At 48.0% G+C, this 15,487-nt stretch overlaps 1 long non-coding RNA gene across 2 annotated transcripts in view; it reads right to left on the bottom strand.

Annotated features, from left to right (window-relative positions):
* Positions 1–4,928: 4,928 nt before the first annotated feature.
* LOC134948930 (uncharacterized) overlaps positions 4,929–15,487 on the bottom strand; it is a 33,418-nt gene continuing 22,859 nt past the window's right edge. For both annotated transcript variants that reach the window (XR_010183062.1, XR_010183061.1), the window contains one exon: positions 4,929–5,665. This is a non-coding gene — a long non-coding RNA (uncharacterized LOC134948930). The remainder of the gene's footprint in view (positions 5,666–15,487) is intronic.

The raw sequence follows: 15,487 nt of genomic DNA, 5'->3' as shown, positions 1-15,487 counted from the left end.
CAGATCGGGTGATGGGTCCACAAGGGTTGTGTCTTGAGGCTCTTCAGTCACAGTCCCAGAGCTCCTGGAGAGACGACGATCTGGTGATGGCCTGCGCGCAGGAGCTGTAGTTTGGCGCCCATCTTGTGGTGTGGTCGCCGACGGTGTCTGGCGCACAGGTGTTAGTCTGTGCGCTGACGTCGTCTGGTGCACAGGTGACAAACTGCGCGATGACGAACTGTGGCGCACAGGTGACGATCTGTGTGCTCGCGATGCTTGCGGCGCAGTTGATGGTCCGCGCGCTGCTGCCGATGCCTGCTGCACAGGTGACGGTCCGTGCGCTGGCGATGTCCTGTGCGCAGGTGATGTCCTCTGGGCAGGCCTGTCTGAAAAAAAAAAAAAAAGCACATTAGCACATACAAAAATTTTAAAGGGAAGTACAGTTCATGTGAATGTATTCTTACCATCAGACCTCCTTTTGGACGGCTTATCTCCCGCCTTCTTCCGTCTTCTGGGCGGTTCTTCCTCCTCGGGAAAGCCAGCAGGACGGCTAGAGTCCACACCTCCGCGAACTCCTTCGACCATGGCAGGGTTCATGCGCCTTCTAATAACATCCTCCCAGGGTAGCCACTTCAGGTTGAGAGCCGGGCCACCTCCCGTAGCTGTCTCATGTCGGCGCTGAATCCCCATCTTCTTCTTGGTCTGTCTACGGCAATCACTGTACCGCTTCAAGCAATTTCTGGTGCTCCGGCGGTTTCCAGATATTGCAGTGACTTGACTCGCAATGGATTCCCAGATGCTTCGCTTTGTCCTAGCTGCTGTTGTCTGTGCCCTTAGTCCATACAAAACGTCGTAGGACCCGTCGACGCAATCCACTAGGGTACAGTTTTCCGCCTCAGTGTATCTGGGTCCACGCGACTTTTTCGGTCCTGCATCTTCACCAGAGGCTTCCTCCTCCGACTGCTCCTCTGGCTGGCTTCTTGCCTTTAGGGATTAAAAAAAAAAATAATAATAATAAGATCGGTATGTACCTGTGAGTGTCAGTATCCCTGGCATTGCGCACATATTCCAGTAGGTGTGCATGGCATTGCGCAAACTACAGTAAAGAAAGTTTGATGCTATTTGTGTCTGCAGGTGTGGTTAGTACCTTTCTACTAGGCTTTTTCTTGGACTTCTCATGGGCCCTTGACGACCGCGGCTGGTCACTACATGCCTGGTCGGTCGTATCCGCCTCCTGGGTTGGCTCCCACTCCTCGTTGCTATGCAGGGATAGATCTGAAGGGGTGGGGGAAGGGGCGGATCGGGTCTGCTTGTCCTTTGACATCTCTGTTATAAAATAAAATAAAAATAAACATACATACATACATACATACATACATACATGTATAAATGGCTGACCCACACAAAATGGCTGACCCACACAAAATGGCTGACCCACACAAAATGGCGACCAGACCGTCGACAAAACTTGCTCCAAATTACCCCAAAATGGCCAGAAAGCATCCCAGCACACTCAGGAGGTACACCACAGCAAAATTAGGATGGAAAACACATGTTTGCCAAACAGTCTACAGCACATGTCGACCAGGCTGTCGACCAAACTTGCTCCAAATCACCCCAAAATGACCAGAAAGCATCCCAGCACACTCAGGAGGTACACCACAGCAAAATTAGGCGGGAAAACACATGTTTGCCAAACAGTCTACAGCACATGTCGACCAGGATGTCGACCAAACTTGCTCCAAATCACCCCAAAATGGCCAGAAAGCATCCCAGCACACTCAGGAGGTACACCACAGCAAAATTAGGCAGGAAAACACATGTTTGCCAAACAGTCTACAGCACATGTCGACCAGGCTGTCGACCAAACTTGCTCCAAATCACCCCAAAATGACCAGAAAGCATCCCAGCACACTCAGGAGGTACACCACAGCAAAATTAGGATGGAAAACACATGTTTGCCAAACAGTCTACAGCACATGTCGACCAGGCTGTCGACCAAACTTGCTCCAAATCACCCCAAAATGACCAGAAAGCATCCCAGCACACTCAGGAGGTACACCACAGCAAAATTAGGTGGGAAAACACATGTTTGCCAAACAGTCTACAGCACATGTCGACCAGGCTGTCGACCAAACTTGCTCCAAATCACCCCAAAATGACCAGAAAGCATCCCAGCACACTCAGGAGGTACACCAATGCTAATAGAAGACCCAAAAAAGTCAATTAAAGAATAAAAAAAAAACGTGAAAAACTACCCCAAAACACAAGTCTCCCCCAAAAAATGCAGCAACACAAGCAAGGGGCTATACACATACCTGCACACATACCCAAACACCCCATGTACACCTCATGGCAACCCCCACTACACAAACACATACATGCAACACCAGACACACATGTGGTACTTACCTACAAATGTAGTAAAAGCTCCTAAAATGGCTCTCCTCCGGGTAACAGGAATCCTCCTGACTGTCCTGGAATAAAGCCTGCTGGGGTGTCCAAACGATATCCACAGCAAACAACCAAATTGCTAGCTCTGCACCTCCTCACACCTCTCTGCAGGTTCACAAAATGGCTGCAGAGCACGCAGCAAACAAGCCCTAATAAAGGGCTGCTTTCGGCGGGAAGGCGAATTCAGTACTCCCACTACTCGCCGATTGGCCGTAATCCGCCTGGGGGTGGGTCGAATCAGTTATACATTGAATATGGTGAATTCAGGGTCCCGGCGACAGGGCTGCGGTTGGCGATAGCGGGCAAATTATACAGGGGCGGATTAAATGACGCGATTCGCCCGCTATTGCATATACCCCTATGGGGTATATTTACTAAGCTCCCGATTTTGACCGAGATGCCGTTTTTTCATCAAAGTGTAATCTCGGGAATTTACTAAACTCAAATCACGGCAGTGATGAGGCCATTCGTATTTTTTTGGAAGTTCATGTTTAAAAATACGAATGAATACACCATCGGTCAAAACGCGGCTGTTTAGGTATGAATCACGGTCATTTACTAACCATTCGTATTTGTAATGTCTACCGTGATAATGCATTTGCGGTCGTGAAAAAATACAATTCGTACAAAAGTCCTAAAAAAAAGTAGACCTGCTTTTGATAAGCGTGTTTACATGTGTATTCAATTATTCATTAGTCACACCTGAATGTTTGGCCCTATAAAAGGCTCCCAGGCACATTTTGAATATCTCTCACTCTGAAATGGCGGCTGTTGTGTGTGCTTCAGATTTTTTGGTTGCTGGGGGATACCTGAGAGTGCTCCATGACTCTTCAATAAATCAGGGCCAGGTAAGTGAACATGGTCAGCAGGTTGAACAGGTGCCGCGGAGGCTGCGCCAGCCTCGTTTTTTTAGGGGACGTTTAAACTTAAACGCATTGTCTGATGATAGGGTCATACAGATGTTTAGGCTAAATCGAAACAACATTTTCCATCTGTATGACCTTGTCAAACTGGGACTAGACCCTGAGACAGCACGCTCTCGCTCTGTCTCAGGCCTGCACAAACTCCTGGCTGTGTTGCACTTTATGGCTACTGGGAGCTTCCAGGCTGTGACAGGCGACGTCATTGGTATCTCCCAGCCCACCTATTCCAAATATTTGAATCAGGTGAGTTGAAATATACATACACGTCTATGTCTAAGTGTTGCTTCTGTTAGGTCTTAGAACACAGTATTGTATTGAATACAGATCATGACACTCACCTTATATTTATTAATGTCCACTCAGGTTTTGGATGTCTTGGAAACCCATATAAATGCCTCTATCTGCTTCCCTACCCAGGAGTCGCAGTGGCATGCAGTCAGGGTAGTTTTCTATGAGCTTGCTGGCATGCCCAATGTGCTGGGGGCCATAGATTGCACACACGTTGAGCTGAGACCACCTAGGGGCCGCCAATATATTTATACTAATCGACATATGGCCAAATCCACTAATGTCCAGGTGGTTTGTGATGCAAATCTAAACATTATGAGTGTGGTTGCAGGTTACCCTGGCGGCTGCCATGACTCCTTCATCCTCAGTCAGTCATCTCTCTTCGATAAATTTGAGGACGGACAAATGCCTGATGGCTGGCTGCTGGGTATGTTTCAAGTGTGTTGTGTGTTTGTGTGTTAACTTCAAACTCCTTTTTTTTTTAGGGTAATTATTCATCATACACATGTACTAATGTTGCCTATATCTGTTTTTCAGGTGATGGTGGTTATGGCTGCTACTCTTGGCTACTTACTCCATTGTCCCAACCTGATTCTCCTGCTGAACACAGTTACAATCATGCACATAAGTCTACGCGGAACGTTATAGAAAGATGTTTTGGGGTGCTGAAATCTAGGTTTCGGTGTCTGGATAAATCTGCTGGGCTTTTGTTGTATAGTCCCTCTAAGGCAGGCATGTCCAAACTGCGGCCCTCCAGCTGTTGTGAAACTACATATCCCAGCATGCCCTGGCACAGTTTTGCTGTCAGAGAATGCTAAAACTGTGTCAGGGCATGATGTGAAGTGTAGTTTCTCAACAGCTGGAGGGCCGCAGTTTGGACATGCCTGCTCTAAGGTGACTAGGATTGTGTTCTGCTGCTGTTTTCTCCATAATCCGTGTTTGCAACAACATCTGCCACATGATGATGAAGAAAACAGTCAGCAAGCAGAGGAGTTAGAAACATCTGGTGACAGTGTGAGTACAGATGTAGGGAGGCAGGTAAGGCAAGAAGTTATTCTGCGATATTTTACCCGTAAGTATTATTTTGTTTTAAATCACCTTGCCTAACCACTTTTATTACATGTATTGTAGGGGGTGAATGTTTTTTTTTGTTCGTTAGTGTTTGTTCTTTATACTGGTGTGTACGTTTATTTTTTTTAAATATATATCAAAACATTGACAATCATTACCCCATTAAACCATACACACATAGCGTGTTTTACAATGATTGACACGGACACAGGATTTTTTTGGGAATACAATAGCAAAACATTTATTGTGTTACACAAATTTCATGTCTTACTAATTTTTTTTTGGTGTGTGTGCTTGGTGCAGAGGTTTGTCCAGGGTCGCTGGCCCGTGTTCTGCTTGAGCGTCGAACAGGGGAGGTAACTGGGGTCTGGCTAGGGGTAGTCGTTCCGGAGCTGGAGCTGACTTGTTGTGCTGCCAGCACAGTAATGCTTTGGCTAAGGTTGTGAATACTGGCATTCAGCTGATTATTTGTGGCAGTGTGGCTGGCAACAATTCTGGACAAAGTTTCAGTCACTACTTGGTTGTGCTGTATGACTTGTATTAGGGCTTGTTGCTGCCGCTGTTGCTCATCGATTACTCGAGTTAAATTTGCAAGCATTTGCATGTTGTCCGCCCTGATTTGCTCCTTTGAAGTAGCTATTCTGCCTACCTGAACAATCAGTCTGCCCGAGTTCCTACTAATGCGAGGAAGATGATGCGGCAGACTGGCAAGGTGTTGTGTGTGTGTGTTCAGGTAGGCAGTGTTTTGGACCTGTTGTGTGGCCCAACTGCTCCAAAAGTCTGCAGACATTTGTTGCTGGGGTGGAGTTGGGATCAATTGGGGGCTACGGAGGCTTGGGGCATATCCTGCTGCTGGGTTGGCTGGGTAGGATCAACGGGCTGCAGGTGCAGTGTAAAGGTAGCCTGTTGGTCAGGTTCCTGCTGGTCGTCCTCGCCCATGATGGTTGGTTCTGTATGGGGGTCACAACAGCCACTGTTTATTTAAAAATATATTTCTTTGCTTGTCCTAAACATGGCATACTTAATAATACTCATGAAAATGTTACAGATTTTGTGTTGTCCAAAAAACTTGGAATATTGCCTTAAGAAACACATATGTGCCTTCACAGGCGTGCGCAGACACTGACTGGCGGGTTCCGCACCAAACTTCCCCCCCTCCACAGCATTATAGTGTTCTCTCACCTCCCCTGTCCTGGATATAGACTACTCACCTGGACAGCCCAGAGGAGCGGACCAGGTAAGCAGTCTACATCCAGGACAGGGGAGGTGTGAGAACACTATAATGCCGTGGAGGTGTGGGGGGGGTGGAAGTCCTGTGCGAAACCCGCAATTCAGTTTCTGTGCACGCCTGTGTGTGCCTTCTAATTTACATAACACAATATTTTAAAAATGTGTTTTGTTCATAGTAGAGATGAGCGCCTGAAATTTTTCGGGTTTTGTGTTTTGGTTTTGGGTTCGGTTCCGCGGCCGTGTTTTGGGTTCGAACGCGTTTTGGCAAAACCTCACCGAATTTTTTTTGTCGGATTCGGGTGTGTTTTGGATTCGGGTGTTTTTTTTCAAAAAACACTAAAAAACAGCTTAAATCATAGAATTTGGGGGTCATTTTGATCCCAAAGCATTATTAACCTCAAAAACCATAATTTACACTCATTTTCAGTCTATTCTGAATACCTCACACCTCACAATATTATTTTTTGTCCTAAAATTTGCACCGAGGTCGCTGTGTGAGTAAGATAAGCGACCCTAGTGGCCGACACAAACACCGGGCCCATCTAGGAGTGGCACTGCAGTGTCACGCAGGATGTCCCTTCCAAAAAACCCTCCCCAAACAGCACATGACGCAAAGAAAAAAAGAGGCGCAATGAGGTAGCTGTGTGAGTAAGATTAGCGACCCTAGTGGCCGACACAAACACCGGGCCCATCTAGGAGTGGCACTGCAGTGTCACGCAGGATGGCCCTTCCAAAAAACCCTCCCCAAACAGCACATGACGCAAAGAAAAAAAGAGGCGCAATGAGGTAGCTGTGTGAGTAAGATTAGCGACCCTAGTGGCCGACACAAACACCGGGCCCATCTAGGAGTGGCACTGCAGTGTCACGCAGGATGTCCCTTCCAAAAAACCCTCCCCAAACAGCACATGACGCAAAGAAAAAAAGAGGCGCAATGAGGTAGCTGTGTGAGTAAGATTAGCGACCCTAGTGGCCGACACAAACACCGGGCCCATCTAGGAGTGGCACTGCAGTGTCACGCAGGATGTCCCTTCCAAAAAACCCTCCCCAAACAGCACATGACGCAAAGAAAAAAAGAGGCGCAATGAGGTAGCTGACTGTGTGAGTAAGATTAGCGACCCTAGTGGCCGACACAAACACCGGGCCCATCTAGGAGTGGCACTGCAGTGTCACGCAGGATGTCCCTTCCAAAAAACCCTCCCCAATCAGCACATGATGCAAAGAAAAAGAAAAGAAAAAAGAGGTGCAAGATGGAATTGTCCTTGGGCCCTCCCACCCACCCTTATGTTGTATAAACAAAACAGGACATGCACACTTTAACCAACCCATCATTTCAGTGACAGGGTCTGCCACACGACTGTGACTGATATGACGGGTTGGTTTGGACCCCCCCCAAAAAAGAAGCAATTAATCTCTCCTTGCACAAACTGGCTCTACAGAGGCAAGATGTCCACCTCATCTTCACCCTCCGATATATCACCGTGTACATCCCCCTCCTCACAGATTATCAATTCGTCCCCACTGGAATCCACCATCTCAGCTCCCTGTGTACATTGTGGAGGCAATTGCTGCTGGTCAATGTCTCCGCGGAGGAATTGATTATAATTCATTTTAATGAACATCATCTTCTCCACATTTTCTGGATGTAACCTCGTACGCCGATTGCTGACAAGGTGAGCGGCGGCACTAAACACTCTTTCGGAGTACACACTTGTGGGAGGGCAACTTAGGTAGAATAAAGCCAGTTTGTGCAAGGGCCTCCAAATTGCCTCTTTTTCCTGCCAGTATAAGTACGGACTGTGTGACGTGCCTACTTGGATGCGGTCACTCATATAATCCTCCACCATTCTATCAATGTTGAGAGAATCATATGCAGTGACAGTAGACGACATGTCCGTAATCGTTGTCAGGTCCTTCAGTCCGGACCAGATGTCAGCATCAGCAGTCGCTCCAGACTGCCCTGCATCACCGCCAGCGGGTGGGCTCGGAATTCTGAGCCTTTTCCTCGCACCCCCAGTTGCGGGAGAATGTGAAGGAGGAGATGTTGACAGGTCGCGTTCCGCTTGACTTGACAATTTTGTCACCAGCAGGTCTTTCAACCCCAGCAGACCTGTGTCTGCCGGAAAGAGAGATCCAAGGTAGGCTTTAAATCTAGGATCGAGCACGGTGGCCAAAATGTAGTGCTCTGATTTCAACAGATTGACCACCCGTGAATCCTTGTTAAGCGAATTAAGGGCTGCATCCACAAGTCCCACATGCCTAGCGGAATCGCTCCCTTTTAGCTCCTTCTTCAATGCCTCCAGCTTCTTCTGCAAAAGCCTGATGAGGGGAATGACCTGACTCAGGCTGGCAGTGTCTGAACTGACTTCACGTGTGGCAAGTTCAAAGGGCATCAGAACCTTGCACAACGTTGAAATCATTCTCCACTGCGCCTGAGACAGGTGCATTCCACCTACTATATCGTGCTCAATTGTATAGGCTTGAATGGCCTTTTGCTGCTCCTCCAACCTCTGAAGCATATAGAGGGTTGAATTCCACCTCGTTACCACTTCTTGCTTCAGATGATGGCAGGGCAGGTTCAGTAGTTTTTGGTGGTGCTCCAGTCTTCTGTACGTGGTGCCTGTACGCCGAAAGTGTCCCGCAATTCTTCTGGCCACCGACAGCATCTCTTGCACGCCCCTGTCGTTTTTTAAAAAATTCTGCACCACCAAATTCAAGGTATGTGCAAAACATGGGACGTGCTGGAATTTGCCCATATTTAATGCACACACAATATTGCTGGCGTTGTCCGATGCCACAAATCCACAGGAGAGTCCAATTGGGGTAAGCCATTCCGCGATGATCTTCCTCAGTTGCCGTAAGAGGTTTTCAGCTGTGTGCGTATTCTGGAAACCGGTGATACAAAGCGTAGCCTGCCTAGGAAAGAGTTGGCGTTTGCGAGATGCTGCTACTGGTGCCGCCGCTGCTGTTCTTGCGGCGGGAGTCCATACATCTACCCAGTGGGCTGTCACAGTCATATAGTCCTGACCCTGCCCTGCTCCACTTGTCCACATGTCCGTGGTTAAGTGGACATTGGGTACAGCTGCATTTTTTAGGACACTGGTGACTCTTTTTCTGAGGTCTGTGTACATTTTCGGTATCGCCTGCCTAGAGAAATGGAACCTAGATGGTATTTGGTACCGGGGACACAGTACCTCCAACAAGTCTCTAGTTGGCTCTGCAGTAATGATGGATACCGGAACCACGTTTCTCACCACCCAGGATGCCAAGGCCTCAGTTATCCGCTTTGCAGTAGGATGACTGCTGTGATATTTCATCTTCCTCGCAAAGGACTGTTGAACAGTCAATTGCTTACTGGAAGTAGTACAAGTGGGCTTACGACTTCCCCTCTGGGATGACCATCGACTCCCAGCGGCAACAACAGCAGCGCCAGCAGCAGTAGGCGTTACACGCAAGGATGCATCGGAGGAATCCCAGGCAGGAGAGGACTCGTCAGAATTGCCAGTGACATGGCCTGCAGGACTATTGGCATTCCTGGGGAAGGAGGAAATTGACACTGAGGGAGTTGGTGGGGTGGTTTGCGTGAGCTTGGTTACAAGAGGAAGGGATTTACTGGTCAGTGGACTGCTTCCGCTGTCACCCAAAGTTTTTGAACTTGTCACTGACTTATTATGAATGCGCTGCAGGTGACGTATAAGGGAGGATGTTCCGAGGTGGTTAACGTCCTTACCCCTACTTATTACAGCTTGACAAAGGGAACACACGGCTTGACACCTGTTGTCCGCATTTCTGGTGAAATACCTCCACACCGAAGAGCTGATTTTTTTGGTATTTTCACCTGGCATGTCAACGGCCATATTCCTCCCACGGACAACAGGTGTCTCCCCGGGTGCCTGACTTAAACAAACCACCTCACCATCAGAATCCTCCTGGTCAATTTCCTCCCCAGCGCCAGCAACACCCATATCCTCATCCTGGTGTACTTCAACACTGACATCTTCAATCTGACTATCAGGAACTGGACTGCGGGTGCTCCTTCCAGCACTTGCAGGGGGCGTGCAAATGGTGGAAGGCGCATGCTCTTCACGTCCAGTGTTGGGAAGGTCAGGCATCGCAACCGACACAATTGGACTCTCCTTGTGGATTTGGGATTTCGAAGAATGCACAGTTCTTTGCTGTGCTGCTTTTGCCAGCTTGAGTCTTTTCATTTTTCTAGCGAGAGGCTGAGTGCTTCCATCCTCATGTGAAGCTGAACCACTAGCCATGAACATAGGCCAGGGCCTCAGCCGTTCCTTGCCACTCCGTGTGGTAAATGGCATATTGGCAAGTTTACGCTTCTCCTCCGACAATTTTATTTTAGGTTTTGGAGTCCTTTTTTTACTGATATTTGGTGTTTTGGATTTGACATGCTCTGTACTATGACATTGGGCATCGGCCTTGGCAGACGACGTTGCTGGCATTTCATCGTCTCGGCCATGACTAGTGGCAGCAGCTTCAGCACGAGGTGGAAGTGGATCTTGATCTTTCCCTAATTTTGGAACCTCAACATTTTTGTTCTCCATATTTTAATAGGCACAACTAAAAGGCACCTCAGGTAAACAATGGAGATGGATGGATTGGATACTAGTATACAATTATGGACGGGCTGCCGAGTGCCGACACAGAGGTAGCCACAGCCGTGAACTACCGCACTGTACTGTGTCTGCTGCTAATATATAGACTGGTTGATAAAGAGATAGTATACTCGTAACTAGTATGTATGTATAAAGAAAGAAAAAAAAACCACGGTTAGGTGGTATATACAATTATGGACGGGCTGCCGAGTGCCGACACAGAGGTAGCCACAGCCGTGAACTACCGCACTGTACTGTGTCTGCTGCTAATATAGACTGGTTGATAAAGAGATAGTATACTCGTAACTAGTATGTATGTATAAAGAAAGAAAAAAAAACCACGGTTAGGTGGTATATACAATTATGGACGGGCTGCCGAGTGCCGACACAGAGGTAGCCACAGCCGTGAACTACCGCACTGTACTGTGTCTGCTGCTAATATATAGACTGGTTGATAAAGAGATAGTATACTCGTAACTAGTATGTATGTATAAAGAAAGAAAAAAAAACCACGGTTAGGTGGTATATACAATTATGGACGGGCTGCCGAGTGCCGACACAGAGGTAGCCACAGCCGTGAACTACCGCACTGTACTGTGTCTGCTGCTAATATAGACTGGTTGATAAAGAGATAGTATACTCGTAACTAGTATGTATGTATAAAGAAAGAAAAAAAAACCACGGTTAGGTGGTATATACAATTATGGACGGGCTGCCGAGTGCCGACACAGAGGTAGCCACAGCCGTGAACTACCGCACTGTACTGTGTCTGCTGCTAATATAGACTGGTTGATAAAGAGATAGTATACTCGTAACTAGTATGTATGTATAAAGAAAGAAAAAAAAACCACGGTTAGGTGGTATATACAATTATGGACGGGCTGCCGAGTGCCGACACAGAGGTAGCCACAGCCGTGAACTACCGCACTGTACTGTGTCTGCTGCTAATATATAGACTGGTTGATAAAGAGATAGTATACTCGTAACTAGTATGTATGTATAAAGAAAGAAAAAAAAACCACGGTTAGGTGGTATATACAATTATGGACGGGCTGCCGAGTGCCGACACAGAGGTAGCCACAGCCGTGAACTACCGCACTGTACTGTGTCTGCTGCTAATATAGACTGGTTGATAAAGAGATAGTATACTCGTAACTAGTATGTATGTATAAAGAAAGAAAAAAAAACCACGGTTAGGTGGTATATACAATTATGGACGGGCTGCCGAGTGCCGACACAGAGGTAGCCACAGCCGTGAACTACCGCACTGTACTGTGTCTGCTGCTAATATATAGACTGGTTGATAAAGAGATAGTATACTACTAATATTATATATACTGGTGGTCAGGTCACTGGTCACTAGTCACACTGGCAGTGGCACTCCTGCAGCAAAAGTGTGCACTGTTTAATTTTAATATAATATTATGTACTCCTGGCTCCTGCTATAACCTATAACTGGCACTGCAGTAGTGCTCCCCAGTCTCCCCCACAATTATAAGCTGTGTGAGCTGAGCAGTCAGACAGATATATAATATATATACAGATGTGTCCACTATTACCTTTCTGAAAAGAGTGCCATGGCAGTAAATTTGGCATGACATGAATTCCTTTTGTTGTTGGGCCATCATGTTGTGCTGTGACAATTCATGACAATTCATAGTTTCACCACTGGGTGTCCAGTGCATCACGTAACGTAGCTTTCCACCAACATTGCTGTTAAATAGACACTGTAATCAGGTCGTTGTGATGTATGGCCAGCTTTAGAGTGTAATTGCTAATTGTGTAGGTGTGAAAATCACAGTGTGAGAGGCCTTTGAAGTAGACTCCTTGGGGGGTACAGATTTTATCCTGGCTGGGGGATGTTACTATATGTTGCTCATAGCACAGAGGTGAATGAAGTCTAAAGTGAAATTAAATAATAAGTTAAGAAAAACCTTAGTGCTAGAGAGTAAAAGAACATATAAGATTTTGCAATGATAAAATATTTCCAAATAAAGGGCCTGATTACGAGTTGATCGCACGAAGCTGCTTTTTGCAGCCCGTGCAATCATCTAATCTCCACCTATGAGGGTTGGTTTTTTCCCATAGCAAAGCTGCAATCGCTTGTGCAGGCCTGCTATGGTAAAAAATGTTGTGCAGTTTCTAAGTAGGTCTGGACTTAGGGGGTCATTACGACTCGATCGCAGCATGTCGTCGTTCGCACAGCTGCAATCGGGTCCGTGCTGCGCATGTGCGGCGGCTGCTATGTGCACGCATGGCCATCGCAGGGCAACGACGCTGGGACCGAAAAAAGCGATCGCAGCACCAATCGCACGAAGATTGACAGGCGGAGGGCGTTCCTGGGCAACTCACCGTTTGCAGCCGTTTTCGGGGAGTGGTAAGAAAAACGCAGGCATGGTGAGAGAAACGCAAGTGTGTCCAGGGCGAGTGTTTGACGTCAGAGCTAGGACCGAACAGGTTGAAAACATTGCAGCAGGTAAGTAAGTCACCGGCACCCCTGCACTGAGCATACTGCCGGCACTGCCGACACCCCTGCACCGAGGACACTTCTGGCACTCCCACACTGTCGACACTCCTGCACTGAGGACACTGCCGGCACAACTGCACTGGGGATACTGCCAGCACTCCTGCACTGAGGACACCTCCTACACTGCCGACACTGCCAGCACTTCTGCACCGAGGACACTTCCGGCACTCCCACACTGCCGGCACCCCTGACTGCTGACACTGCTGGCACCCCTGCGCTGGGGATACTGCCAGCACTCCTGCACTGATTACACCACCTGCACCTCTGCACCGAAGACACTACTGGCACTCCCACATGTATTGGAGATATATTAATACTTCACAATTAGCTGCCGCTGCTGATACTCCCGTGTGCCTGATGGATAAATTGCCCTGCACATATGGATGTCCATGTTGCTGCCCACGGTGCTGTTGGTGGCTAGAGGTGGGAGGAGAAGCCACCGGCATCTGTGATTCTGATGACCGGAAGTCGGACCCGGTCACTTGCTCGTTGCCAGGGGTTACATGCTCGTTGCCAGGGGTTACATATGCTTGTTGCCATAGGGGTTACATGCTTAGTACCAGGAGGTTACATGCTCATTCTGGGTAGCGCTGGGTAATGGTCTAGTACACAGGTTCTCAAACTCGGTCCTCAGTACCCCACACGGTGCATGTTTTGCAGGTCTCCTCACAGAATCACAAGTGAAATTATTAGCTCCACCTGTGGACTTTGTAAAATGTGTCGGTGAGTAATTAATACACCTGTGCACCTGCTGGGTTACCTGCAAAACATGCACCGTGTGGGGTCCTGAGGACCGAGTTTGAGAACCTCTGGTCTAGTAATACCCCTGGCATCTGTCTCCTAGAAGGGCCGTCTTCCATGCTGTCTGCATGGAATCTGCAGCTTCCAGTAGTAGGTAGATCCTAAGCATCTATTGTGCCGCTGCTGCGCCCCCCCCAGCCCCAGGACTCAGCCATCCAGGCTGCAGCCTTATGGCTGATGAGGCCCTGGGTCTCATGTTTCTTCACCTACTTGTATGGCAGGCAGAGCACCCAGTGACTTATTATGGAGCACAGCCCAAGCACTGGACTGATTTGTGGCAGACAGGCACAGCACCCACTTGTATGGCAGACAGAGCACCCGGTTACTTATTATGGCAGCACAGCCCAAGCACTGGACTGATTTGTGGCAGACAGGCACAGCACCCACTTGTATGGCAGACAGAGCACCCGGTTACTTATTATGGCAACACAGCCTCAGCACTGGACCGATTTGTGGCAGACAGATGCAGCACCCACTTGTATGGCAGACACTGCCGATCTTCAGACCGGATCCCAGTGAAATATATGCGGTATTGAAATACCAAAAATTCTCTCTACTCACACCTTAACCACCAAACAATTGCAAAAAATGACAAGTATCAATAGTGCCTTTTAGTTAGTATCATAATTTCCATATCGAATCTCTGTGTGGAGTTTGTATGAACTCTTCATCAGCACATTATCAATCATAAGGGAAAAGATTTTTTCAAACATATAGGCAACATTGAGCCAGGTACATGTTGGAAGTTAGTATGAGAGATGTATTGGAAAAATATTAATACTTCACAATTAGCTGCTACAGCTGATATTCCCGTGTGCATGATGGATAAATTGGCCTGCACATATGGTTCATGGGGGTCATTCTGACCCGAACGCTGCTGCTGACCAGCCGCTGCGGGGCGTGTAGCGATGATTAGCTCCCGGCCAGCACGCTAAAGCTGCGCTGGCCGGGAGCTACTCCTGAAGTACAAAAGCATTGCCGCTGTGCAATGCTTTTGTACTTCTGCGGGGGAAAGGGGGGCGGAATTGACCTGCGGGGCGGACTAGCCCTGTGCTGGGCATCCCCATGCATGTCTCAGTTCCTGATCGTAGCCTTGCAAAATTTTGCAGGGCTACGATCAACTTAGAATGACCCCCCCATAGCCGCAATTTTGTTAGCAGATGGGCAAAACCATGGGGGTCATGCAGACCTGATCGCACGCTAGGTTTTTTCGCTGCGCTGCGATCAGGTCATAACTGCGCGTGCGTGTGCACCGCAATACGCAGGCGCGTTGCACGGGTACAAAGTGGATCGTTGCTGAGCAATGGATTTAATGAAGAATCCATTCGCACAGACAATTGCAAGGAGATTGACTGGAAGAAAACATTTGTGGATGTCAACGGAACGTTTTCTGGGAGTGTTTGGTAAAACGCAGGTGTGTCCATGCATTTGCAGGGTGGGTGTCTGACGTAAATTCGGGGCAATCACTTTAGGCTGTTCGTGTCCGGAATTGACGTCAGACACCTGCCCTGCAAAAGCTTGGACATGCCTGCGTTTTTCCAAACACTCCCAGAAAATGTTCAGTTGCCACCCACAAATGCCCTCTTCCTGTCAATCTCCTTGCG

Source organism: Pseudophryne corroboree, chromosome 8 (genome assembly GCF_028390025.1).
Source record: "Pseudophryne corroboree isolate aPseCor3 chromosome 8, aPseCor3.hap2, whole genome shotgun sequence".
Classification (NCBI taxonomy): domain Eukaryota; kingdom Metazoa; phylum Chordata; class Amphibia; order Anura; family Myobatrachidae; genus Pseudophryne; species Pseudophryne corroboree.
Note: the sequence above shows the minus strand (reverse complement) of the source record. Positions and strands in the feature narration are given on the sequence as shown.